The 25,904-nt window shown below is 36.5% G+C and overlaps 1 pseudogene; it reads right to left on the minus strand.

Annotated features, from left to right (window-relative positions):
• Positions 1-13,363: 13,363 nt before the first annotated feature.
• On the minus strand, positions 13,364-14,243 carry LOC105859344 (adaptin ear-binding coat-associated protein 1 pseudogene; annotated as a pseudogene).
• Positions 14,244-25,904: the final 11,661 nt, after the last annotated feature.

Raw genomic sequence — 25,904 nt, forward strand, 5'->3', positions numbered from 1 at the left:
TGCTTAAGAGCTTACTTGTGACCCTAGGACTTCAGTCTCAGAATAAGAAATCTGAAGAAGCAAGGTAGGATTCCCAACACACAACCGATGATTATTCTAACAATAGACTTTCTCTAAATTACATGCTGATGAATCACACATTATTCCTACTCTGGTCCTTTCATCTCCCGAGAAGTTTAGGGTGATTTACTAGATGAGATATTTCCTGAGGGTTATGAGACAGAGCATTCTAACACATCAGAGACACAAAGTCATGGATGAGCAAGCTGTTAAGTCATTATGTCCTTTAACATAAAGAGGGATAAGGGGCTTTTTTGGTAAGATCTGGACTTTGAGGTTGGGCTTGGTTAAATGACCCATGGAACTGGTTTGTGGAATTTGGATATGAGTTTTTTTTTCCCCTCCATTCATAGAAACATCAGTTTATTACACCTTGCCTGTGAAATGATGCCTGGCAGGGGTGACAACACACGCATGCCAGAGCTAGGGGATCGACACCTCTGACCTCAACAACTCTTACATCTCACTTGAGAACAAGATGTGGAGGAAGTTGGAGGGACAGCCCATAGAGTGTGCACATGGGGGAATGCATGCTCCGTCCGGTAGCCAGGGAAATGTGAGCAGATTAATATTTAGTGCACTTCATGGCCTCCAAGGTTAACATTACACATGCTAATATGTCATGTTAGTTTTGTGCCATGCCTATATTTTTTAAAGTAGAGCCAATGCCAAATTTTATCTAAAGTAATTCTTTAGAAATATCATTCCGGCGATTTAGGAAAAGGATGAAGTAAACTTTAAAAGATAAACATTTTAAATGTGACAATTGGCACTTTTATAGGAGCACAGAAAAATTCCTAGATAAGATGGTATGACAACATTAATGAGAACAGAATATAGGGAGTTTCCAAAAACCAATTTTATCTTGGGCTTCTGTTTATATGTAGTACGATTTCATGAAATGAAACTAAAACTGGCTTTTCATCACTGTTCCTTGTGATTTTAAGGAAATAACAAAAAAGCAACATTTTTCCAAAATGAATTTTGACGTTAAAGCTTCTTTGTCTCTTCATCCTAATTTTAGTTTTTCTGGTTGTATTTAATGTGTCCATTTAAGTGGGAAAAAGGGCATTAATGTGAAGAAAATACAAAAGTATGGAGTTATATAACACTCTGGGATGGAAGGATTGGAAAGGAATATAAATCCCAGAAGTTCTTTTCTAGAAGTTATCATGGAAAAATTTTTAAAAAGCCAGAAAACAAAAAACAAAACTTGGTCTCACTATACTTTCAGCAAATTAGTCAGTAATTATCTCTTTCCTGGAGTGTTTGTTCATTGTTTTGTGGCTTTCTAATAGTAATAAAAGGAACATGATTGGTGGAGTTTTCAAATAAGATCTGCAAATGGTTAACAAAACTAAAAAGTAAAAAAAAAATTTAAAATTTCTGTTTATAAAAGGAATCTTTTCTTAATGGGTAAAGAAAACTCCATAGTTTAATAGAAGGAAAATTCCATAGAAACAAAATTATTAGAGTTTCTTAACTTTGGAGTAAGAATTTGTCATTATTTTTCAAAATATGGAATCAAAGTGTTTTATTTCCCAGTGTAATTTTTTGTGGCACAAAAATATTATTGGTCATTATAGTAGAGATTTCTTGTCTTGTCTCTCTCGGATTAGTTGCTCCTTCTCATAACAGTGCCTTCATTTTCCTTAAGATACAATCTTTCTCTCACTCTTAGCTTATGTGGTATAGGTGAGGCCGACTCTGCTTCTCCTTGATTTGATGTGACCTGGCCAATCAGCACATCCTATCCCCTGGTCACAGTGATTGGTTCAGGGATCATCACATGACCTGATTCAGGCCAATCAGTTCTGGGACTTAGTTGTACATATTGGTAGTAAGAATCTTTTTCACTGGGATTTTTAGGTAAGATGAGGGAGGCCTGCAGGTTCTGGGAACTACTACACAGGCAGAAACAGCCTATAGCAGCAAAGAAGAAAGTGCTATTGATGGGAGGAAAAAGACTGAATGGGCAGGGTCATGTTTGAGTTATTTAACAGAACATTTATGTATATATATTTTTAAGAATGAAGTTGGCTTTTTTAATATCAAGTTTCTGATTAAAGAATTAGAAGAGGGCAAGTGTGGGCTATATAGAAAGTCAATATTGATTGTAAAGGAACAAGTAGTCAATTCATACTGAAGTTTAAACACTTTATTTGCCTTAATCTACGCAGATTTTAAGAATTTATTTAAAACATTTTTTTAGTACTTATTATATACTAGTCACTGTTTTAAACACTTTTAGCAATAACAATTCAATCTTCACAACAATCCCATTGTATAGGAATTACTGATGTCTTTATTTTGCCATGGAGGAAAATGAGGCACAGAGAGGTTATATACCTTGTCCAAGGTCACACAGATAGCAGTGGGCAGACCTAAGAATTGGATCTGTCAGCTTGAGTTCAGATCTATCTTAACCACTCTGCTGTACTACCTATTGTCGCACAGCTTGTTAGTTAAAAAACAAACAAAAAAAAAAACAAAAATCCCCAAAATAACTCTGAGAAGCAATATGTCATTGGGATTAAAAGTGATTTCTGCATTCAGACAGCCTGGGTTGGAATTTCAGCTGTGCAGGTAAATTACTTTACATCAGTCTGTCTCTGTTTCCTCATTTATAAAATAGAACCAATAGTAGTACCTACCACCTCAGTCCATTTGTGCTATTATAACTGAATACCACAGCCTAGATAATTTATAAGAAAGAAAGTTTATTTCTCACATTTCTGGAGGCTGGGAAGTCTAAGATCAAAGTTCTGGCACTTGGTGAAGGCCTTCCACATGGTGGAAGGCAGAAGGACATGACAGAAATCAACTCCTTCCATCAAGCCCTTTTATAAGGGCATCTAATCCTATTCACAAGGGAGGACCCCTCAAGACCTAGTCACCTCGTAAAGGCCCAGCCTTCTAGTATTAGGTTGGTGCAAAAGTAACTGTGGTTTCAGACCATTAATTTTAAATCATTATAATGAGGCTCAAACACATCTTTATTAATCAAAGTAGGAACCATTATAATCAACACATTTTTGCCAATGAGAAATAACGTTTGTTTATTCCTGTAGTGTAAAACTCCATGCTTTGGGATTTGTCAAACTCTTGGAGAGCATTTTCTGCCTCCTGCTGGTTGTGGAAGCATTTTCCTTGCAAAAAGCTGTTGAGATGCTTGAAGAAGTGATAGTTGGCGAGAGGTCAGGTGAACATGGAGGATGAGGCAAAACTTCGTAGCCCAATTTGTGCAACTTTTGAAGTGTTGGTTGTGTGACATGCAATTGGGTGTTGTCCTGGAGAAGAATTGGGCCCTTTCTGTTGACCAGTGCTGACTGCAGGCATTGCAGTTTTAGGCACATCTCATTGATTTGCTGAGCATACTTGTTAGATGTAATGGTTTCCCCAGGATTCAGAAAGCTGTAGTGGATCAGACCAGCACCAGACCACCAAACAGTGACCATGATCTTTTTTTGGTGCAAATTTGGCTTTGGGAAGTGCTTTGGAGCTTCCTCTTGGTCCAACCACTGAGCTGATCATTCCTGGTGGGCATATAAAATCCACTTTTTGTTGCACATCACAACAATCGAATTTTCAATTCGATTGAGAAATGGTGTGTTGTTATGTAAAATAAGAGATGACACTTCAAAACAATGATATTTTTGATTTTTTATCAGCTCATGAGACACTCACTTATAGAGCTTTTTCATCTTTCCAATTTGCTTCAAATGCTGAACAACCATAGAATAGTTATGTTGAGTTCTTCAGCAACTTCTTGTGTAGTTGTAAGAAGATCAGCTTCAATGATTGCTCTCAACTGGTTGTTGTCAATTTCTGATGGCCAGTCACTGTGTTCCTCATCTTCAAGGCTTTCATCTTCTTTGCAAAACTTCTTGAACCATCACTGCATTGTATATTTGTTAGCAGTTCCTGGGCAAAATGCGTTGTTGATGTTGCTAGTTGTCTCCGCTGCTTTACGACCCATTTTGTACTCGAATAAGAAAATCACTAGAAATTTTTTTTTGTCTGATATCAGTTCCATAGTCTAAAATAAATATAAACTGAACAGCAAGTAATAAGTCATTAGCAAAAAAAAAAAAAAAAAAGAAGAAAAAACATAAAGCAAGAAATACACATTAGAAAGACATATAACATAACCACATTTATTTAAGAATGTCTTCCAATATTAAATGGCAAATTTTCACAATGCTAAAACCATGATTACTTTTGCACCAACTTAATACTATCACATTGGCAATACCTGAATTTTGGAAGGGGCAACTTTAAACCATAGCATTTATATTTCCAGATTATCATGAGGATTTAAACTGGCAATACCTATATAACATGTAGCAGAATACACTAAATTATTATTAATAAATCTCTCCTTTTTTGTTATAGCATTCTTATGCATGATATTTTCTCTCTTCTCCATTTATAGTCTCTCTTTCAATACTTATGACCATTCTGCTTTCATTAAAACATGCTTTTATTATGTTCTGAAAAGTCCATTCTTTTAAATAAGTCCAATCTTTTAATCATCTCTGATCTTGTCCTAATTAGTTTTCCCAGTTCTTTTGGAACAATGAAGAAAAAGGGTGGCATACAGAAAAAGTCAAGCTCTAGACCCTACCTTTTACCTCTGTCTTTAGAGAACCAATAAAGTACTCAGTCATTTCCTGCAGAAGTTGAGAGGTATTGGTATCATTTGTTTGTTTAGCACTTTAAACCATTTGCTTTGGAGAAGGACTATCAACTATTTGTTAGGGCGTTTCCTCTGACCTCCATAATTACGTACAGGAAGCCCGTGTTCATGTTAGCTCAATATTGAAGGGTAAAGGCCAAAGACCAATCACTAGATGAATTAAAAAATGTTGCTACTCTAAGTGACCAATATGAGGTATTTAAATATATATAATGATGTAACACTGTTTGAAAATCTATGCAGAGGCAAAGCATCATAGATTGTAATTGGTTGTTTCTGTGCTTTATGGGTCATAGGCAGCCAAAGTTAAGTGCTTCAGAATATTCTCCCCAATTGTCCCCAGTGATAAACACTTTGCAATTTGTACTCCCTCCTCCACATCTGAGAAAAATGTATGATCTACTCCAAAAGGAAGCATTGTGTCAATTATAAGCAATCAAATGACTATTGAACTATACCCATTGTCTTAGCCTGGTCTGCTATAACAAAATACTGTAGACTGGGTGGCTTAAACAACAGAAATTTATTTATCATAGTCCTGGAGGCTGGAAGTCTGAGATCAGGGTGCCAGAATGATCAGGTTCTGGTGAGGCTCACTTCCTGGCTTGCAGATGGCTGCCATCTCCCTGTGTCCTCACATGACAGAGATAGACTAAGCTCTGGGATCTTTGTCTTCTTATAAAGACACTAATCCCATCATGGAGGGCTCACCCTCATGACCTCATCCAAACCTAATTACCCACAAATATCATCACATTGGGGGTTAGGAGTTCAATATAAGAATTTTAGGGGAATGTAAATATTCAGTTCATAACACTCATCTTTCTTCTCTTATGACTTCATATACAAATCAGCTATGGAGATCAATTTAAATTTAATTATTATATCAAATGTATCAAATGTAATATCTACCATAATTGCATGTGAATTTAATAGTTTACCTCCCCTGGAATTTAAATCAAAGTCATTACTGACATTACTCAGTTCTAACATTTTGTGACTCAATTAGATTTTGTGGTTAAATTGAAGGAAAAAGTTGGCCTAATATCTTTTTGTCCTTAAACATTAAATTTAATCTTTTGTATTTTCTCATGTAGAGAAGAAATGTTGGAAGAAAACATTTCACTTGAGTGTTTCATCTCACTGTTAACAAGAAATGTTATGAAATGAACATCACCCTTTCCTCTGAGGAATTCTCTGGCCATTGCTGGAGGCAGGATGTGGTGTTAGATGGACAAACATGACCTTGTGATCCCTTTGCTAATGTGAACCTTTATGGAAGATTAAGCAGATTTTCCAAACAACTGGTTTAAGGTTTGAGAGCACTGAGGTAGATAAAATGGAGTCACCTCCCTGCCTCACCCTGGCACCAAACTGTCTTTGAAGACAGCATTTTCCTCTTAGCAAGTGAAAATGCTTTTAAAACAACTCATTGCATAGTTTCTCAGAAATAATTTTGAAACACTGATGACAATGTTGTTAATTATTTTGGTATGATAACAATTTCCTCTGATTTTCCCAAATTTGAGGGGGCTTTTCAAAGTCTTTGTGTTTTTTGTAGACCATGAATTGGCATAGGTTGTGGCATTGTCTTGGAAAAGAGGTTTTAATGGTCATGAACCAGAAATTTGTATTTCCAGTTTCCTTGATGAATTGAACCATAAGTGAATTAAAATTAAGGCACTTTCCAAACTGTGATTTGCTTCAGCCTGTTAGGTTGTTTAACTCTATGGGAAATGATATGGAGCAGGAGTTTAAGATGAAAACACTCAATATGAAGTAATGTAGTGACTGACCTAATGTCTAAATAGGAAAGAAACATACAGGGCAGGGATAGTTGTTCAACTTAAACAAAAGCCAAAGACACAAATTTAAACAAACAAACAACAAAACAAATAAACCTTAATTTATTAAAGACAATGAAAATCTTTGAAGTGACTTATTCTGTTTGGATCAATAAAATTTATTTTTCTTCTCTCTCTTTTTTTTTTCTTTAACAGATTACTTCACAGAACATTGATATAATTTGGATTGTCACAGATTATATGGTTAATGGAGTGAGTCTATGGTGAGATTTGAATCACTCTTTATAAAAACAAGTGATCCACGTACCACCAGAATAACTGATTAGCGGAAGACATCTAGTAGTACATATTATACTCACCAAAGAGATAGCTAGGCAAACACAGCACTCAGAAGATCCTACCCAAAGTGGCGCAGTGTTCTGGTAAGTCAGTATGTCAGGGCTATGGTGAAGCCAGGGAAGAATGATGTTTGCAGATACAGGAAGAGAGGCAAATTGTATCATTGTCAAAAATTTGTCAATAGGATAGTCAGAGGGGAGGAATCATAGTCTGGGAAGTAAATTTCCAGGTGTAAGAAAGGGCCTCAAGTCCCAGAAAGGCCAAACTACTGAGAAGGTAATAAAAGCAAGAACTTAAACACTGGGATCAGAACATGTATTGAGTTACCAAATGGGTGGTACCTGGGTTTTACCAACAAGGCAGAAGCAGCTCCATTCAGTCAGTCATTCAGCCATTGACTAGGAGACCATGAGCTGGCATAGGCTGGGGCATAAGCCGGCATAGGTAGTCCTTGACTACTATGTGTGCTACCAATATACTAAGTTTTGGTATACAAAGGACAATAAGATATGGTCACTGTCCTTTAATTGCTCACAATAGAGACTGAGACACTAGTTTAAGACCTGATAGGAGCAGGTGTCACAGGATGATGAATGCTAGAATAGAGAACTGCCATTACATCTTTTCTGCCAAATGTCAGGATTGGTCTTAGAGATGAGGAATAATGGGTAAAGTTTGCAAATGAGGATCAAGTAATTATATCTATGAGGAAAAAAGGTTGTAGAGGTCAGGAAGTGTCAGGGCCTGCCTCTCCTAAAACAGTGTGTACAGGAGCTATATACAGATGGCATTTTTAGTCTTGGCTAATATGTCCTTACTCTGGATCCTGTCATAGCTTGAAAAGAGCAGTTGAAAAAATGAGTTTGAGTTCTTTACTCTCATCAACAGTGGGCTTCACACATTTGATATCAAAGAATTTCATAGAGGCAAATACATAGAAAGTAATACAATCCTTTTGCCATTGAGGGAAAGCCATACCAGGAAAGACAGACATGGTGAACTATGTTTTTCTTCTATTTGCTCATTTCTTTAGAAATAAATCTTGATGATTTATTTACCTTCTGAGTGATTCTTTAATTATTAGTACTCATGTGGGATTTCTGTGTGTCTTTCTCTATGATACTTTGTTGATACCTATTGTTTTTACTAATTCTAAGTATACAACCAAAACAAATTTGTCAATTTACATGCCAAAGGATAGGGTGATAAAACAATGTAACAAATATAAGCAAATTTCTTTATTCCGGTCTGCCAAATATTGAATTTAGGCCATTGTTAAGGAGTCTGTTAGGTGGTGTGGGGATGGCAGTAAGCAACCCTGGCCTAGAAATCAGGAAATTGGGTTTCAATCCTACTTTCTCCTTTCTTGTTGCATGACCTTGGCTAAATCCTTTACTGGTTTTTTCCTCCCTAAAATGCTTACGTCATGCAGATGTTATCAGCTTTTAAATGAAATGATAATGAGATAAATACAAATGCTTCTGGTGGGAATCTACAGCTTTCTCTGAAGGCTCTCCCACTTTTCCTCTAGCCTCATTCCCACATGATCACCCCAGGTCTCCTCACCTTCAGCAAAATGAAATAACATTTGCCTTTGGCACTCTTGTTCAGAACTTTTCCTTTCTATTTCCATTCAGGAACACTTTTGTTATCTCCTACTATCTAGGAAACAACATATGAGGACACAAAGCAATGCTTCTAATTTGCCTTCTTGATGAGTCCTGGTCAAGGAGAAGACCTGGCTGCCTTTTTTTCTGGTGGATTTGGCTTTGGGCTTGAGCCAAAATTCAATAGTATTTGAATGTTTCTCTTTTTTCTCCTCATAGTTTGGACTGATCAGAGAGAGGTGGGTCCAGTAGGAAACTTTTCAGTCAGCAACTTATTTGGAGGGCTTCTATGGTAAAATTTGTACTTTTGTCAGATATAAGTAAAGCAAATTTTAAATTTCTAGAATGATTTCAGATTATTACAAATTACTAAAATACTAATGCACTGTTCTCCATAAAATTTCCTCAGGCATACTACTCTAATTATATATATTGATTATTCTATTCTTCTGTATGCTTCTTAAATAGTAATCATTTTTTCATAATATGCTTCTATTATCTTTAATTGTTAATAAATATGTTACTAACAACAAAAATAAAAATTGTTTATTAAGAGTCACATTTTTTAATGAAATGTATTCTTTTTATTTTATTTATTTTCTTTTTTTAATTTCAGAATATTATGGGAGTACAAGGGTTTTGGTTACACAAATTGTTTTTGTACTGTTTGAGTCAAAGTTATAAGTGTGCCCATCCCCCAGATAGTGTGTATTGTACAGTGTTAGGTGTGAATTTACCCATCCCCTTCTCCCTGTACCCATTTGCTTAATTTCTGTTGAATGTTATTTCCATATGTGCATGTAAGTGTTGATTGATTAGTTTCAATTTAGTGGTGAGTACATGTGGTATTTGTTTTTTGATTCTTATAATACTTCAATTAGAAGAATAGTCTCCAGTTCCATCTTGGTTAACAAAACAGGTATTAGTTCACCATTTTCTTATGGCTGAGGAGTACTCTATAGTATACCTATACCACATTTTATTAATCCACTCGTATTGATGGGCACTTGGGTTGTTTCCACATCTTTGCAATTATGAATTCTGCTGCTGTAAACATTTGAGTGCAGGTGTTGTTTTTATAGAATGTCTTTTTTTCCTCTGGGCAAATACCCAGTAGTGGGATTGCTGAATCAAATGGTAGTTCTACTTTTAGTTCTTTGAGGTATCTCCATATTACTTTCCATAGAGGTTGTACTAGTTTGCAGTCCCACCAACAGTGTATGAGTGTTCCTATCTCTCCGAATCCACACCAGCATTTGCTGTTTTGGTACTTTTTGATAAAAGCCTTTATCACTAGAGTTAAATGATATCTCATGGTGGTTTTGATTTGCATTTCTCTGATGATCAGAGATGTTGAGCACTTTTCAGATGTTTGTTGGCCATTAGTCTATCTTATTTTGAAAGTCTCTGTTCATGTTCTTTGCCCACTTTTTAATGGGTTTGTTTGATTTTTTTCTTGTTGATTTGCTTGAGTTCTTTATAGATTCTAGTTATCAATCCTTTATCAAATGTATAGCATGTGAATATATTCTCCCATTCTGTAGATTGTCTATTTGCTCTAATGATTTTTTACTTTGCTGTGCAGAAGCCTTTCAATTTGGTCAGGTCCCATTTATTTACTTTTGTTGTTGCTGTGATTGCTTTGGGGTCTTCCTCATCAATTTATTGCTGAGGATGATGTCTACAATAGTTTTTCCAACATTTTCTTCTAGAATTCTTATAGTTTTATGCCTTAGGTTTAAGTCTGTTATCTATTGTGTGTTGATTTTTATAAGAGGTGAAAGGTGCGGATCCTGTTTCAGTCTTCTACATGTGGCTATCCAATTTTCCCAGCATCATTTATTGAATAGAGATTCTTTTTCTCCAGTGTATGTTTTTGTCTGCTTTGTCAAAAATCAGATGGAAATACAAGGATGGCTTTATAACTGGGTTCTCACTCCTATTTCAGTGGTCTATGTCTCTGTTCTTTTACCAGTACCATGCTGTTTTGGTTACAATTATGTGTCACAGATTTTAAATATTACCAATATTACTAGCTCCATCATAAGATAAGTAATCAAAGTTCAGAAAGGTTAAATAAATTAACCACGCAAAACCATTAATATATTTTTCTGTCAAGATTCAAGCCCAAGTCCACCTTACTTTAAAATACAAATGCTTTCTATAATGCCTTGAGGCAAACTTCAAATTATAATTTCAATATTCTTGCCTTAAACTTACACATTTTAAATGAGGAGATATTTTTGTCTCCTGGGCTTGGAACATATTTTGTGCTCAATAAACACAGAATAAATGAAGAAATGGGTCACAGTTATACTAGGAAAGAGTTTTGTGTATATATTTCAGAAAGATACTGGAAAGCTCTTTGGAGAATGCAGGCAATTGTGGCTGCTGCTGAACTGACATTGACTGCTCATGACTCCTCTGTGGGAGGAGAAGGTGGTTTCCTAGAGGAAGAGAATTAAGCAATAAAGCCGCAGAGATTTGCTGATACATTTGCTAGACATAACTTCTGGTCATTTAGGAAACTATTTTGTGGCTTCATCAATAAGGTATTTCCCAGTTGTGTCACTGCTTCCCATCATCATCTCTTTCACTGAAGTCAAAGGCTTCCTGGTCTGAGGCACGGAAAATTACTCCCTTGCCACCAACCCAGGTCTCCAGCCCACTTGACTACAGTAATGAACAGAGGAAGTAAGTAATACCTGGGAATCAATTTTTGCAAGGCATGGGCTATAACTCATCCTTTGATTCTGAAATGTTGTCTATATGTAAGATTATCTGAGCATTCTCAGTAATAATTATCACTATTGTTTGCAAAATTAACAGATAGAAGCTAAAGTAATCTCTGTGCATGGGAGTCATATATTTTCTTTCATAAACTGTTTATTATTCTCTGATGATAAAAATATATGGATGTTAGAGAATATTTTTTCCATGTTTTTAATTACTATTATTATACAATACAGCACATGCTTTATAAACACATATCTTAAACATTTTCAATTTTTCAGGAATTCAAATTCATAATATATCATCATCCTGATAATACAAAGAACACAACATGGAGGAAGATTGAGAAAATATGTTCCCAGTGTTTAGTCAATAATGATTCTACAGACTTTGCTTTTAATGTTTTCTAAAATGTATGTTTTTAAAATGTTTTTTAAATGTTTTAAGTGTATGTTTTTAAAATGTCCTGCCATGGCTCTGCAAGAACAGAGCTGCCTAGAAGACAAGGCAATGAAAAACAAAAGGGGGGTGGCAAAGTTAGAAAATGATAAGACAGAAATCCAAGAGAGTAATGTATTTTGAAACTAAATATAAGAACTCCCTTTAGCCAGAGTGTACACATCCAAATAGGTGCTAAGTGAAGAAATTATATCCTCCCATTTCATCCTCAAAATTGCCTATTAACAAACAGGATAGATAGCTCCCATTCGCCTGAGAAGTGGAGCTCTCTTCACAGCATTGTAGAAGGAATGGTGGGGGAGAAGGAAAGAAAAATTTGAGGAGAGCAAATTGCTTTAGAGATACACTGGGTGATGGGAATCAAAGCCTTAGGCAAAACCTGTCACAATAAAGCTGTTACTCTCCAGCTTCCTTGATGAATGACAATATATGTAATAGCAGCTTTCTGTTGAAGAACTAGATGGATTGAAAATGCAATGTTTGTGAAGAGGGGCCGGATATCCATGCAGCAAGGTAATGTGGATACTGAGCATGAGTGAGGTGCTTTCACCCTCTATGTTCTACAGTCAGGTTAAAAACTCTAAACCTTTCAACTTTATGTCAAATAATAGGGCAAATATAAATTAATGCCACACTTCAAATGCATCAACTAGATGGAGCTACAAGAAATGAGGCTGCACTTTCCAAGTAACATTCTAAACACTTGTACAGAATGTTACTTGGAGAGTGCAGCCTCTTAAACCTCCTTCATGGTAGAGACACTCAGTGGTCAAAGATGTGGCACAGGTCAAACAACAGATAAGAATAGTGGTGGTGCCACCAATGCAACCCTCTTATTATAGGAAGAGACATGTAAACACACGAGAGGGTGATGGAGCTGCACCCAGCACTGGACATTCACTATAAAGGATAAGCCTGAAGGAGACTATATGGCAGAGACCCAGGAAACAAGCCTTTCTTCATACCTATCCCTATCGGGCAGGTGGAGGGAGGAGGAGGTGATGGGTATATTCACACCTAATGGGTGCAGTGAGCACCGTCTGGGGGATGGACACGCTTGAAGCTCTGATGCGGGTGGGGCAAAGGCAATATACATAACCTAAACATTCGTATCTTCATACTATGCTGAAATAAAAAAAAATTAAAAAATTCTGAATTTGTAAATACTGAGGTCAGCTTATCCATTTTTAGGATCTTGGGTTAGTGGAAAAGGAAGTTTCAAGGTTTTGTCTCCCCTGAAATTGCTAAATAGGGCTTCACAGAGATGCACACAAGAGTCATGAGATGATTCTGATATAAGTTAAGGAATTTTACAGATGAAGAAAAATTTTGTAGATGTTAGAAGTCATTACCCCTCAAATAGACACTGATGTTCTGAGCCCTGCCCAATCAGCCCCAAGTATGATAAGATTCACTACTCTGCTGCCTTGGTAGCAAGCAAAAGGTGACAGATACTGTCTTGATTCTCTTGGCTATCCAGCAGGTAACAATGTAGGGGAGTGACATAGACCAGCTTGAATGCAATGGAGAAGCTACAAAAAAGATTGTCTAGTCATTTTGGTTCTGAGGAGGAAAGGAATTCCTAAGTTCCCTTAACACATTGGTTCCCTCGAGATCATTTTTATTCCTCAAGTCTGTCCTTAATGTTCTGCCAACGCTATTTAGAACTGGATCCAGTTGGATGGCTGTGGTGCCTGGTTTGGAACAGAGCTGGATGCAGTGTTAAAGTTTCCTCACAAGTCATTACTTGCAGAAACTGGAGCAGGTGTTGATGTCCTGACAGGAGCAAGATAATTCAAATCTAAAAGAATCTTTGCATCACTACCTCCACGGTGATTTTGGAATGGGTGGTTGGGTGACTGCTGATGGCAACTGAGGAGAATGGTGGGGGAATAGTGACTTTGCCTCCAGGTGGGGACAGAAGTAAGCTTAGACCCTCAGCCCCTGCAGTCCTGGGTTTAGAAGCACCTCCTTTCTTGGTTGTAACCTTCCCAACAATTGACCTGATGGTCTGTACTTCCTTGAAGCCCAGATCCAACTTGGAATGAATGTCTACTTCTCGAGATTCTTTGGAAATCTCAGATTCCTGCTTTATCCACTTGAAGTGATCTTGTAAACAGTAAAGTCTAGGGCATCTCCTGGATCTGTGAAGTCAATGCCTATGAAAGCACCACGCCCAGTACCATCCTAGATCCAGCTCGCAGAGTAGCAGCTGGAATCTGTCACTATCTCCACAATAATTCCAGGAAATTGTTCTGATGGTGCCTGAGCAAAGAGCTCCCCTGAAATTTTATCCTCGAGTTTGATACAGGTAATTTTCCCTTTTGAAGTGATTCAGAGGTGACCAGTACAATCAGGCTGGTTTAATTTCCAGTCAGTTGCCCTGTACTCATGGTTAGAGGCCAGGGGTGGGAACTGGTAGATTCTGGGTCCGTCTTCAAAGGCAGCACAGACTCGCGCCCCTACTAGGCCACCCTCTGGGCTCCGCTTGGTGTTAGAGGATATTATGACATAGAGAAAAGTTGACACAAAAGAAATCATTTACAATTACACTACAATAAATAACACAATTATCACTAACATTTTGGTAGATTTTCTACTACTTTTGGCAATTTTTGGCAGCTGAGATCATACTATACATATAATTTGTACTCTGGTTTTTGTCTATTCACTTAATATTCTGTGAATACTTTTCTAAGTTATTAAAAATCTTCTAAAAGATTTTTTAATTTGATGATATAACTACTGTCAATATTAACTACTGTCTCCTTCCTGAATGTAAATGCATGATTACTAAGGTAACATACCTAGTTATTTACAGAACTAGGCTAGAAACAATTTTCTCTTATTTGACTAAGGGTATAATCCAAGTAAGTTTTTTGTTTTGTTTTGTTTTATTACAATCATGTTGAAGGGTAATATTAAAAGTAGAAATGGGATTTTGATTAAAATTTAAAATTATTCACTGTTAAAGAAGAGCTTCACATTCTGTATAGTCAGTCATTTTTTTTCAAGCTTCCCACAAGATCATTCTGTTTTGAAGGAGTTGAACACAGGGCAAGAACAATGCCAGTAGTATGCTCTAATGGGATTTATTTTGCCTGTTAAAGAATACATCACCTTTGTGTCTGTATCAGATGGAATATAAGCAGATTTTTAGTGACAAATGATATAATATTATGCATCTCCTATAGGTTTGTAGGACTGGGTTATGTTGTGGTTTTAATTATAAAAATTTGATCTATAGTTTGAGTATGAACACTGAGATCCCCTCATCCCAAACTTTCCTCGTCATTTTTTATAGATGAAGAAATAGGAATGTGAAAGTATAACCATTTTTCTGAGGTCACAGAGGGAGATGATTACACAGCTGGAATGTAAGCCTCAGTACTTTACTGAATCCTTGGCTTTGTCCACAGGCCCAGCTAGAGGCATAAAGCTTTTCTCTTCCTCAGCAGTGACTTTGAGTACCAGCCTTCAGAGATTTATTTGACATTGAATCTAAGCTTTGTGACCAGTATTTAGCAGGAGAAGGGGAGGAATTACTTTTCCTTTGGCATACTTTAGCATGCAAATAAATCCTTTCTGTGCCTGTAGAAGGGTCTAAAATTATCACATATACAATATATCTTTTATCAATGGCCCTGAATACAAATGTTGCTTTGAAAAATCCACATTTAGAGGCCTTCTTCAAACATTTACAGTGCTTCTTTTTGTTAGGATTAGAACTTCTATCTATTGTCATTTTAACAAAAAGAGATTATGAATTAATTAGTTAATTTATTCACTATTTACACCCCTATGGTCTTTCCCAAATGTTTTAATATGGCTTATATCGTAAATATGTATACAGTGAAGCTTTATGTGTAAATAAAAATCATAATCACAAAAAGAGAATATTATTGTATCCACATATTCAATTAACATGGTTATATGATTGAGTTTTCCTTTTAGCTCTGGTTTTATGAAATCTCATTTCATTAAATGAGAATGTAATCTCATTTCATTAATGAAAACGGGATAATTTCAACTGTGATACACTTTTTGTGTACTAATGTTTAAAATAAATTTATTCCAAGTAGCCAATTCATAATGGGGTATAGGCATTGTTTAAAGACAATGGCAGCAGGGCATGGTGGCTCACGCCTGTGATCCTAGCACTCTGGGAGGCAGAAGCAGGCGGATTGCTCGAGGTCAGGAGTTCGAAACCAGCCTGAGCAAGAGCGAGACCCATCTCTACTATAAATAGAAAGAAATGAATTGGCCAACTAATATATATATAGAAAAAATTAGCCGGGCATGGTGGCACATGCTGTAGTCCCAGCTACTTGGGAGGCTGAGGCAGCAGGATTGCTTGAGCCCAGGAGTTTGAGATTGCTGTGAGCTAGTCTGATGCCACGGCACTCACTCTAGCCTGGGCAACAAAGTGAGACTCTGTCTCAAAAATAAAATAAAATAAAATAAAGACAATGGCTACTATTGTTTGAAGGCTAAGGAAAGATTCAATGCTACTAGATGTTTATTGGCTGAAAAGTGGTAGACTGATACACTGTATAGTGTGGGCAACAAAATCTGAAAATGTTTGCCCAACACACTAAGCAGTAAAGAAGACCAAGCTTGAAAGTAATCTAAATCTCAAAACCCTTTACCAGCAGTAAGTTAATTTGGGATGTTAAAAATTTGTATTGGTTTTATGTTTGTCACTCTAGCTGTACATTTTTACTGATTTGCAAAAACTTTTTTTATATTAATGGTATCAGCCTTTCTGATATTAAGTAAACACTTTTTCTCAGTTTATTGTTTGCTTATTTATAATTTCTGAATTTGTAAATATGACAGTGAGTCTGATGCAGTGGTTCTCAGTCAGGGGTGATTTTGTACCCCAGCGGACATTTAGCATTGTCTAGAAACAAATTTACTTATCATGACTAAGAGGAGTGTGCTACAAGCATTTAGTGGTTAGAGGACAAGAGTGCTGCTAAACATCCTAAAATGCACACGGTTACCCCACAATGAAGAATTATCCAACTCAAAATGTCAATAATTCTGACATTGAAAAACTCTGTTCTAAAGAATTCTGGTATACTGTTTTATCCAGTAGTTCCCCTATTTATAAAATAGAATGTGAAGATTTTCTCAGAAGTTTCCAAGGTTTTCCAAGTACCTGTTTATTTTCTAATCCTTTAAGACTTATTAAGTAAGTACCCATAAACTCATTAAGGACAGCCAGATGAAATCACACTTACTTATTTTTGTCTGATGAATCAAGGTCACTGTTATGATTTTTAGAGGTCTTGCAGAGAAAACTGGTCAAGAGGTAAGACTGACCTTCACACTGAATTACCCAAACTAGTAATATTCCCTGGAAGACTTCTCTATTGAAATATCCTTGACCTTCACATAATCCACAGGAAACTTCCTCAGTCAAGAAGTCCACTGTAACTTTCAAGCCTATCATTTGGCAGAATTATCTTTTTTTTCTCCTTGCTGGCTTTAGTGTCAGAGACCTGATTACAAGTCTTCGTTCTCCCATGACCTAGCTCTGTGACCTAAGGCAAATTACAATACCTTTGTTTCTCATGCCTAATTTCATTAAAAAATTTAGCAAATTCATTGAGATATAACTGATATATAATAAACTACACATACCAAGTGTACAATTTGATTAAGTTTTGATGCATGTACATACTTACAAAACTTTCATCTAAAGATAATGAACACATCCATCACCTGCAAAAGTTTCATTTGTCCCTTTGTAATCCCTCTCACTAATCCCTCCCAGCTCCCTCTTTTCGTCCCCTGGCAACCACTTATATGTTTTCTGTCACTGTAGATTGGCTTGCATTTTCTAATAATTTTATATAACTGGAAGAGTCACACAGAATGTCTTGTTTTGGGGTCTGTTTTTCTTTCACTGTGCATAATTATCTCAAGATACATTCATGTTGTTGAGTTTAGCAATAGTCCAGTCCCTTTTAGGCTGAGTAGTATTCTATGGTGTGGACAAATGACAATATATGTATCCATTCACCTACTGGTGGACATTAGGATACAATGAACTTCTTTTTCTTTAATAAAGCTTTTACTATGTCTTTATACCTACTTCTATAAGTGTCTATTTTTCCTGAGGGATAACCAAGGAAAACTCTAAAAACCTAATCTTTGTCTACCCAAAATTATTCCTGAAATATAAGTTTTGTGAAATTTGCCATCTCACTTTGAACATTTTTTAATAGAAATATATTGGATAAACATTAAAATGACTACCACTAGCACCATAAAAACCATAAAAATGGAGGAAATAATTACAATGCTAACTGCTTAAATCCTCAGGTGTTTTTCTCACATCTTTTAAAGCAATTGGTCTTCTCAGGTTCTCAGCTTCCATTTCACTTAGAGTGTGGGAGGAAGAAGGGAAGATAAAAATCACTCAGGAAACATAAAGGACTTGGCTTGTTTAAGTTGGGTAAGTGCCCAGCTCAAAAATTAGAATAATAAATTGCCTTTTTTTTTTTACCTGGATGAAATATTTTTCATGTTTCAGATTTCAGCATTCTAGCACCCTTTTGGAAGGCTTCCATCTCTCCAATTAGTTGCTAGTGAAATACAAAAAAAAAAAAAAAAAATGCTTCTCACAGGATGTTTGATTTGGAAGCTATCAATTATCAATTACCAGCCAAGATATGGGAATACTCTTTTTGACCTTACTTGTTTACCCTTCTTAAGCTGACTTTAAGAGCTTCCAGTTATGGTGCCTGTGAGGGCTATGTCAAAGGTTACACGTCAAAAGCCCTAAAATATTAAGCAATTTCTGGTTTCTACGGAGTTTTTAACAGAAGGAAATTTGCCACATGGGAAGCTTTTCAGTCTGTGAGGTAATAGAAGCAAACAGGACAGGGAAAGAATACACAACAGGCAGCTCCCCCCAACCCTAATCTTCCACACGTTCCTAGACATGGGTGAGTGTATAACCTGGATCTTTATGGTGGAATCTTCACTATCACTGCCTTAGTCAAAAAATGTACCTGAAAAGCATGTCTTAGAGCTTTTTTTTTTAATAGTCAATTAAGCTATCCACTGGTAGACCTAATTGATTTGGTAACATAGAAGATATTCTCATGGGAAACTGATTACAGTAACAATTCAAGTTCTGTCATCTACAGAAAATTAGTACAAACATCATTTTTTTAAAAAAGGGCCCATTTCTTATCTTTCATTATTGGAAAATGAAAAACATATTTTTCTAGTATTACTGAGAAACGCCAAAGGACCCACCCAACTCCAAGGCTACTCACTGTTCTTTCCCTTAATTGCTTTTACATCATGTCCAAGTCTGAGCATTTGCACTGAACACATGGTTGATAAACTCTGCCAGGCTGAAGGATTCTTGTCTATATTACATTTCTCAGCCTGTGAAGAATTTTTTTTCTGCTTCACATGCCTAAAGGGGCCAAAGGTCAAACCTCCTCAACTGCAGATGAGGTCATCTTGCTGATTGTCTGCAGCTGATCACGATAAAAACAGGGTCTCCCATGTGACCAGTTCTCCCCATTTAGGAGCAGTGATGTCATCTCTGGTGAGACAGGATGAGACATGCAACTTGTTTTAAATTGAACTACATAAATTTTTCTTCTGACTTCATTGCAACCTTTTATTTAGTTTAAAAAAAAGGACTAATTTTGTCATCATTTCAAACCAAAAAAAAAAAAAAAAAGAGACAAATGAAATTGAGGGAGCTTATATTTTACGAGTAGTCGTTCATATATATTAAGTGAAGCCATATGAAATTGCCACTTTTCTACATTAAAATGATTGAATATTGTCAATCTTGTATGGTTCATCCTAATACTTCCAAAGCACCTTTCATCTAAGAATATTAAATGTTTTTTCATGAGCTCCAGAGTCAGGGATTCCAATTCTGCCATTTATTACCTGGGTGACCTTAAACTTCAGGGTAACTTTCTGAATCTTTTACTCAACTTTTTGAAATGAAGAACATAATATGTAACTCACCAGGGTTATATCTAACATGAGTAAAGTCCTTAGAAGATCGCTTGCCTATAGGAAACATTCAATCCATGGTGTTAGTAATAATAGCAGTAATACTGGTAGTATAGTAGCATAGGTTCCTTAGCCAAAGCCCTTAGAGTCATATGTGTTTCAGAACTCATAACTTTTCTTATTTTAGAACGGTACTTGCAGGGTCCTGTGCAAAATGAAAAATGCAAGGCCTCTGGTTAAAAAATTAAGGATTTCAAGATGCAACAGCAGAGCTTTAAGTGAAGTGCTGGGCCTTTGTTCAAAGTGTGGGGCCCTGTACAGCTTCTCTGCTTACATGGTATCTCTATATATACCCACAGCAAGGGCTGAGGACAGTAGTCAAACTCGTTAACATTTCCCCAGTGAAATGTGTGAATATTCACACCAAGTGTGATAAAGAAAGACTGTAAATATCCTCCTGTTAGTTCAGGTCAGATTTACCATCAAATGAGTTTACCATAAACTTAGGAAAAATTTATAGTTTTCAGAGCTTTTTGGATTTCAGATTTTCAGATAAGAGATTACTGTGGGATTTGCATTGAAATTTCCAGGCCAGCCACATATTGGGCATTTCTGTGAAAGACTTAAAAGCCAGTCAGAGAATATTGAAGCCAAGGGCAATTGGGTTCCAATCCTGTTTTGACCCATATTAGTTGTGAGACTTTAGACAAGACAGAATAGAAGGAACATTATAATGTGGTGCTCTAGGGGCCTAGGCATAGGAAGAGAATGGATGAAAGGGAAATCAAAGCCTGAATTTATTATTGAATGGATGGGCAGCAAGCTTCTAAATACAACAATAACAACAATAAAACACCCCTGTGTCCCCAGAAAAACCACCCAACAATTTGACTTTCTTTCCTACTCATTTGGAGTCCTGCTTTTACATGCTTTCCTCTGGATACCTTCTCATCATGGTGTTAACAACTGGTGTGCTAATATGTTGTTTTTTTTTTATAAATATGCTTAATGCAGAATGTTCTTAGGGAGTGTAACTGTGCCTCCTGTCTGAGTATATACTCTAGCTCTGTCTTTGGCTAGAGTTTGAATCTGTGGAATAATAATGGGTACCCTGCAATTTATCATTTATTGAACAAATGACAGTTTCAACCATGACTGGCAGGAGTTTGGAGTCCGGCTTTCTATTAGTACCTGTGATGTATTTATCAGGGATCATATATGTATGTTTTATCCTTCAATGACTCAATAGAATGATCCCTGAGGTAAGCAATCTTAGTGGAACCAAGTTGACTTTCCTCACAATGCAGACAAAAATCAGATTATTTTAATATGTATAATATGTGTTATACATACATAATATGTATAATATGTATTAGACATACATAATGTGTTATTATGTAATCTGACTAGGATATAAAATAAGTGGGCAGAATTTTTTAAAGTCTAAGAGGATGGAATTTTAATGGAAATCTGAAAAACAGAAATGAACAAAAATAGATGCACAGACATGCATTAGGAAAAAAATACTGTCTGTTAATACCCTTGCTGAATAAGAAATAAAACAGTTGATGGAATTGTTCTAGTAGAACGTGAGACTATGCAATCATTTCAAGCATGTTGGACTGAGAAAATTAAGGGCAGGACCTATATTCCATTCATTTGCTTCCTAGAAAATGAGGCTGTCTAAGAAAGAAAGCATGACCAATTCCAATTTTTTTTGCAAGCAGCATGTGCAATTGTGTCAACCATTCAATAGAAGTTCAGAGAGGAAAGTATCTTATGGTTGGGATACACCAAAATATTTCCAGTTGAAACAACTGGAAATTATTAAACTGAAAGGAAATTGTTAGATTGTTAAACTGAATGGAAATATTCAGAGATGAGCATGTTTATCTTGAAATATTTAAATTCTAGATGCAAAATGTTTGAGCACAAGTCACCTGTTTAATAAACAGAAAAGAACATAAGTCATATAATCACTGAGACCGAGAGAGGGGTGGGTTATTTGGTAAGAGCTGCCGATGACTGCTTTTCCTAGGAAGGGTATGCCCATCAGTAGTCACTCACTACCCACCTCTACTCTTATCTTCCAGAGAGAATAACAGAATCCTCACAACTGCTAAAGCTCTTTCTTATTTTGTGGAAGATGTGGGATGCCATGACTCCCTTCAAAATTCTGTACTTACCTTCTATGGGAGGAGCTTCAGGCTTCATGATATCTAGTGATATGGAATTTCTAAACTTTGTTTTCATTTTTATCATTGTCTTCCTCTTTACAGTCTCTTAGGATGATTGTATGAGTTTAACTCTTCAAAATCTCTCTCTTGGTTTTGCCTGCTACTTGGACAGTGCCTGTATAAATTTAGTATTAAGAGCAGCCATACTTACATAGTAGACAGACTCTGTCTAGGCACTATTCTGAATGCCTCACATGTATCTGCTCATCTAACCACAACGTCTCTAAGGGAGATGCCTTAATGATTGTCATCTCCATCCTAAAAGTGAAGAAACTGAGGCAGGGGAAGGTTAAGCACCTTGCTCAAGTTGCATTGCTAATAAATGGCAGAACCCTGATTTTGACCCGGGCAGTCTGGTTCCAAAATCTTTCTGTTGACCACTCACAGTATCTTTCTCACCTCATAGACTTTCCCTTGATAGGTTATCTTATTGTTGCCTTTAGCCTTGGATCATTTTATCATCTCATGTTTAGAAAGTTTTCAATTCTTATAACAAATCAGAAATAAATGATAAAAGAGTTTTTGAAGCCTTTTTACTTTCTCCTTTTTGAGACCATGGACAAACTCTATGGAGATTTAGGGAAAGCTAAGTATGCTTATACGAGGATTTTGATAAACTGCATCACCTTGTTTTTTAAATAACATTAGATGTTATGAAAGCAAATGGAGCTCACCTGTTTGGATTTCTGTACAAGGCTTCTTACTTGGCACCCAACACTCCAAAATATTAATTTTAATGGACAGTTAAGATTGATCCAGTTCAAGAATCTATTTAACAATACCTGGAGGGGTTCTTGATCTTAGAACTTTAGGAATTACATAAAGCTTCTTATTCATATATGCCAGTTATCAAGTTATTGCCTTTCAGCTCCAAATTTGCTCTCCAATACCTGCTCAGAGATAAAGAATGGAATTCTTTTAAGTATCTCCTTTGCAGTCAAGTTCAGCATTCTCAGTAGAGGGTGCTAGAGGACATAGCAAGAGAAAAGATTTTCCGCTGTCTCTGGTGATTGTTGGGTCATTCAGTGGCATGGGGGTGAAGACATAGGGCTGTGCTAAGATCCCCAAATATGTGGTCCTTATAAAACCTTGCAGCTCCAGATTGGCTTGGTGATCAATTTCTTGCATTCTTTTTGACACTGGCACTGTACACTCCAGGTTTTCTGCCCTCAGGTTCCCACACTTCCTCAGCATGCCCATGTCTCTGGCCACTGCACTCTGCCTGTGCCTGTGAGGTTGGCTCTGCTTGCCAGCTTGCCAGCCACTGGCTACGTCAAGCCTGTGCCACAGAGGGTTGCTTCCCACTTGCCCAGTGACTGCAGGAGACCTGGTGTGGACAAACCAGCAATTCTCTCTGTCATCCCCTGGGCTGCAACCTTACCTTTTCCAATGAGGCCTGAACTCAGGCTTGGGGAGTTGTTCTCCCTTCCAAATTTGGTCTTTTTTTTTTAAGGTATTCTCTCTCTCATCTCTAGGGAAGCATATTTAGTTTTTGAAATATTTTACAATTACTCTTTGATCATAGTTTAATAATCCTTTGCATTAAACTTCCGTATTTAAATCTCTATGTGATTTCTGACTGCTGATTATACCTGAACTTCTATGTGATACTTATATACAACAAAATAAAAAGATACACAATAGGTTCTGCTGTCAGATCACTTCATCTTTATCAAGAGTTTCCAACTCAATAGCTCTTTGTTGTTATTCTCTTTGTTTCATTCATTATAGACTTAACTTTATTAGTAGTTAGGTTTACAGGAAAATGGGCAGAAAGTAAAGATGATTTCTATAACCCCTTGTCCTCTCCTTCCATGTTCCCCTATTATTAACATCTTACATTAGTGTGGTGCATCTGTTACAATTGATGAGCCAATATTAACAAATTATTATTAAAGTCTATAATTTACATTCGCTTGTGCATTCTGTGTGTCTTGACAAATGTAATGACATTTATCTGCCATTACGGTATGATACAAAATAGTTTCACTGCCCCCAAATCCCTTGTGATCCACCTATTTGTTCCTCCCTCTGAACTCCTGGCAACTATTAGTCTTTGTACTGTCTCCAGGGTTTTGCCTTTTCCAGAATGTCATATAATTACATTGATATAGACTATAGCCTTTTCAGAGTGGCATCTTTTACTTTGCAATGTGCACTTGAGGTACTTTCATGCGTTTTCATGTCTTCATGCCTTCTTTCTTTTTGATCACTGAATAATACATCATTATTTGGATATACCACAGTTTCTTTATTGATTCGCCTATTGAAGGACATCTTAGTTGCTTCCAAGTTTTGGGAATTATGAACAAATCTGCTATAAACATTTATGTGCAGGGTTTTGTATGGACAAAAGTTTTAACTCATTAGTATAAATACCAAGGAGCATCATTTCTGGATTGTATGGTAAGAGTATGTTTAGTTTGGTAAGAAATTGCCCAAGTATGTTCCAAAGTCACTATGAAATTTTGCCTGCCTTCCTTCCTTCCTTCCTTCCTTCCTTCCTTCCTTCCTTCCTTCCTTCCTTCCTTCCTTCCTTCCTTCCTTCTCTGATGATGGCTGTATAATGTGGCACTTCACCATCTCTCTAACTTGAGGGTGCTATGCTAGTGTTCTGCTGAAGAGATTCTACTTTCTTTTCCTATGCCAGTGACCTCTGCTTGCTGTGACTATAGGAGGGGCTTTAAAACTGGTCTGGCAGGGAGCTTCTTCATCCCTGGTATCTCACAAGAAAATGGATCCTCCCCATTCACTCAGCACCATGACACTTGCTGTGTAATTCCACTGCAGGATACAGCTTCCCCTCATGAAATTGCTTTCTTAATCTTTATCAGTGTTGGGAATGCTGGAAAGAAAGCCATGAGGTGATGGTGATATAAAGCGGAAGACAGCTAGACATTTAAAAATCCATAGTTCCTGTAGGACAAATTATGAATGCCTATGCCTTAGAGGTTTCTATTGATTGAGAATGGCTAATAGTCTCCCACAGGGAGGAGCCAATGAGGAATCACCAATATTCCAGAATGAGCTTTGGATTTGGAGATTTGAGGGAAGAGTGATGAATATTAAAGAATGTTCCATTTCTTTTGTACATGTAACAGTTCTATAATTTAGCCTCATGTGTCTCCTAAAATCTGATAGTTGACTCTTCTCTGATCTCACAGCTTCCTGCATTCTCCTTCCTGCTTTATCAAAACAATTATGCTCAAGGTAAAGAATAGTCAATTCTCTGCTGTTAAACATTCTGTGAATGAGAAAAACAAAGAAGAAACATGCATCTTTTGCTTGTATCACAGAAGAATTATGATGAAAAATAATGGACACGAGATTCCACGTTTTTCCCTAGGACAGTATTTCCCTCTGCTGGTGAAAGCCTGTAACTTTGTGTTCCACCACTTAATGCAGCTTTAAAATGAAGTAATAACCGAAATCATTGTTTCTGTATCGTAGAGAAACATTTGGTGTTTCCTTGCACATCATGCATAGTTTTTATAACCTGTCAAAACCTCCAAGGAAATTATGTGTTACTTCCTCTTTTATTTTTTTCATATATTCAATTCTAAAACTTCCTTCCTCAAAATGTTCTGGTGTCTGGGGAGAGACTGCATTTATTTTACCAAATGAGCATTTCTCTCTCAGCTTGCGGTTTATATTCCACAGAGCCCAACTAATTATAACTTAGAAGGAACCTCTTCCAGTATTTATCCCTGGAGACTTTCCTCTTTGTTTCCACAGAAAATTAATGGTGCAGTTGTGTTGTTCAGAGTTTGGAAATGGATCAAATTCATTTGACATAATAAGATTCTTGTGACCAAGACCTGAAGCTATCCTGTAGATTTCTGTCTTCTGATGAAGGTTAATTCAGATAAACATTAATGGAGAGCAATTTAATGGAAAGCATTAAAAGATAATTTTCAAAAAATGTTAAACTCATGGCTTTCATAGAAATAAAAATGAACAGGTG

Source organism: Microcebus murinus, chromosome 1, assembly GCF_040939455.1.
Source record: "Microcebus murinus isolate Inina chromosome 1, M.murinus_Inina_mat1.0, whole genome shotgun sequence".
NCBI classification, from domain to species: domain Eukaryota; kingdom Metazoa; phylum Chordata; class Mammalia; order Primates; family Cheirogaleidae; genus Microcebus; species Microcebus murinus.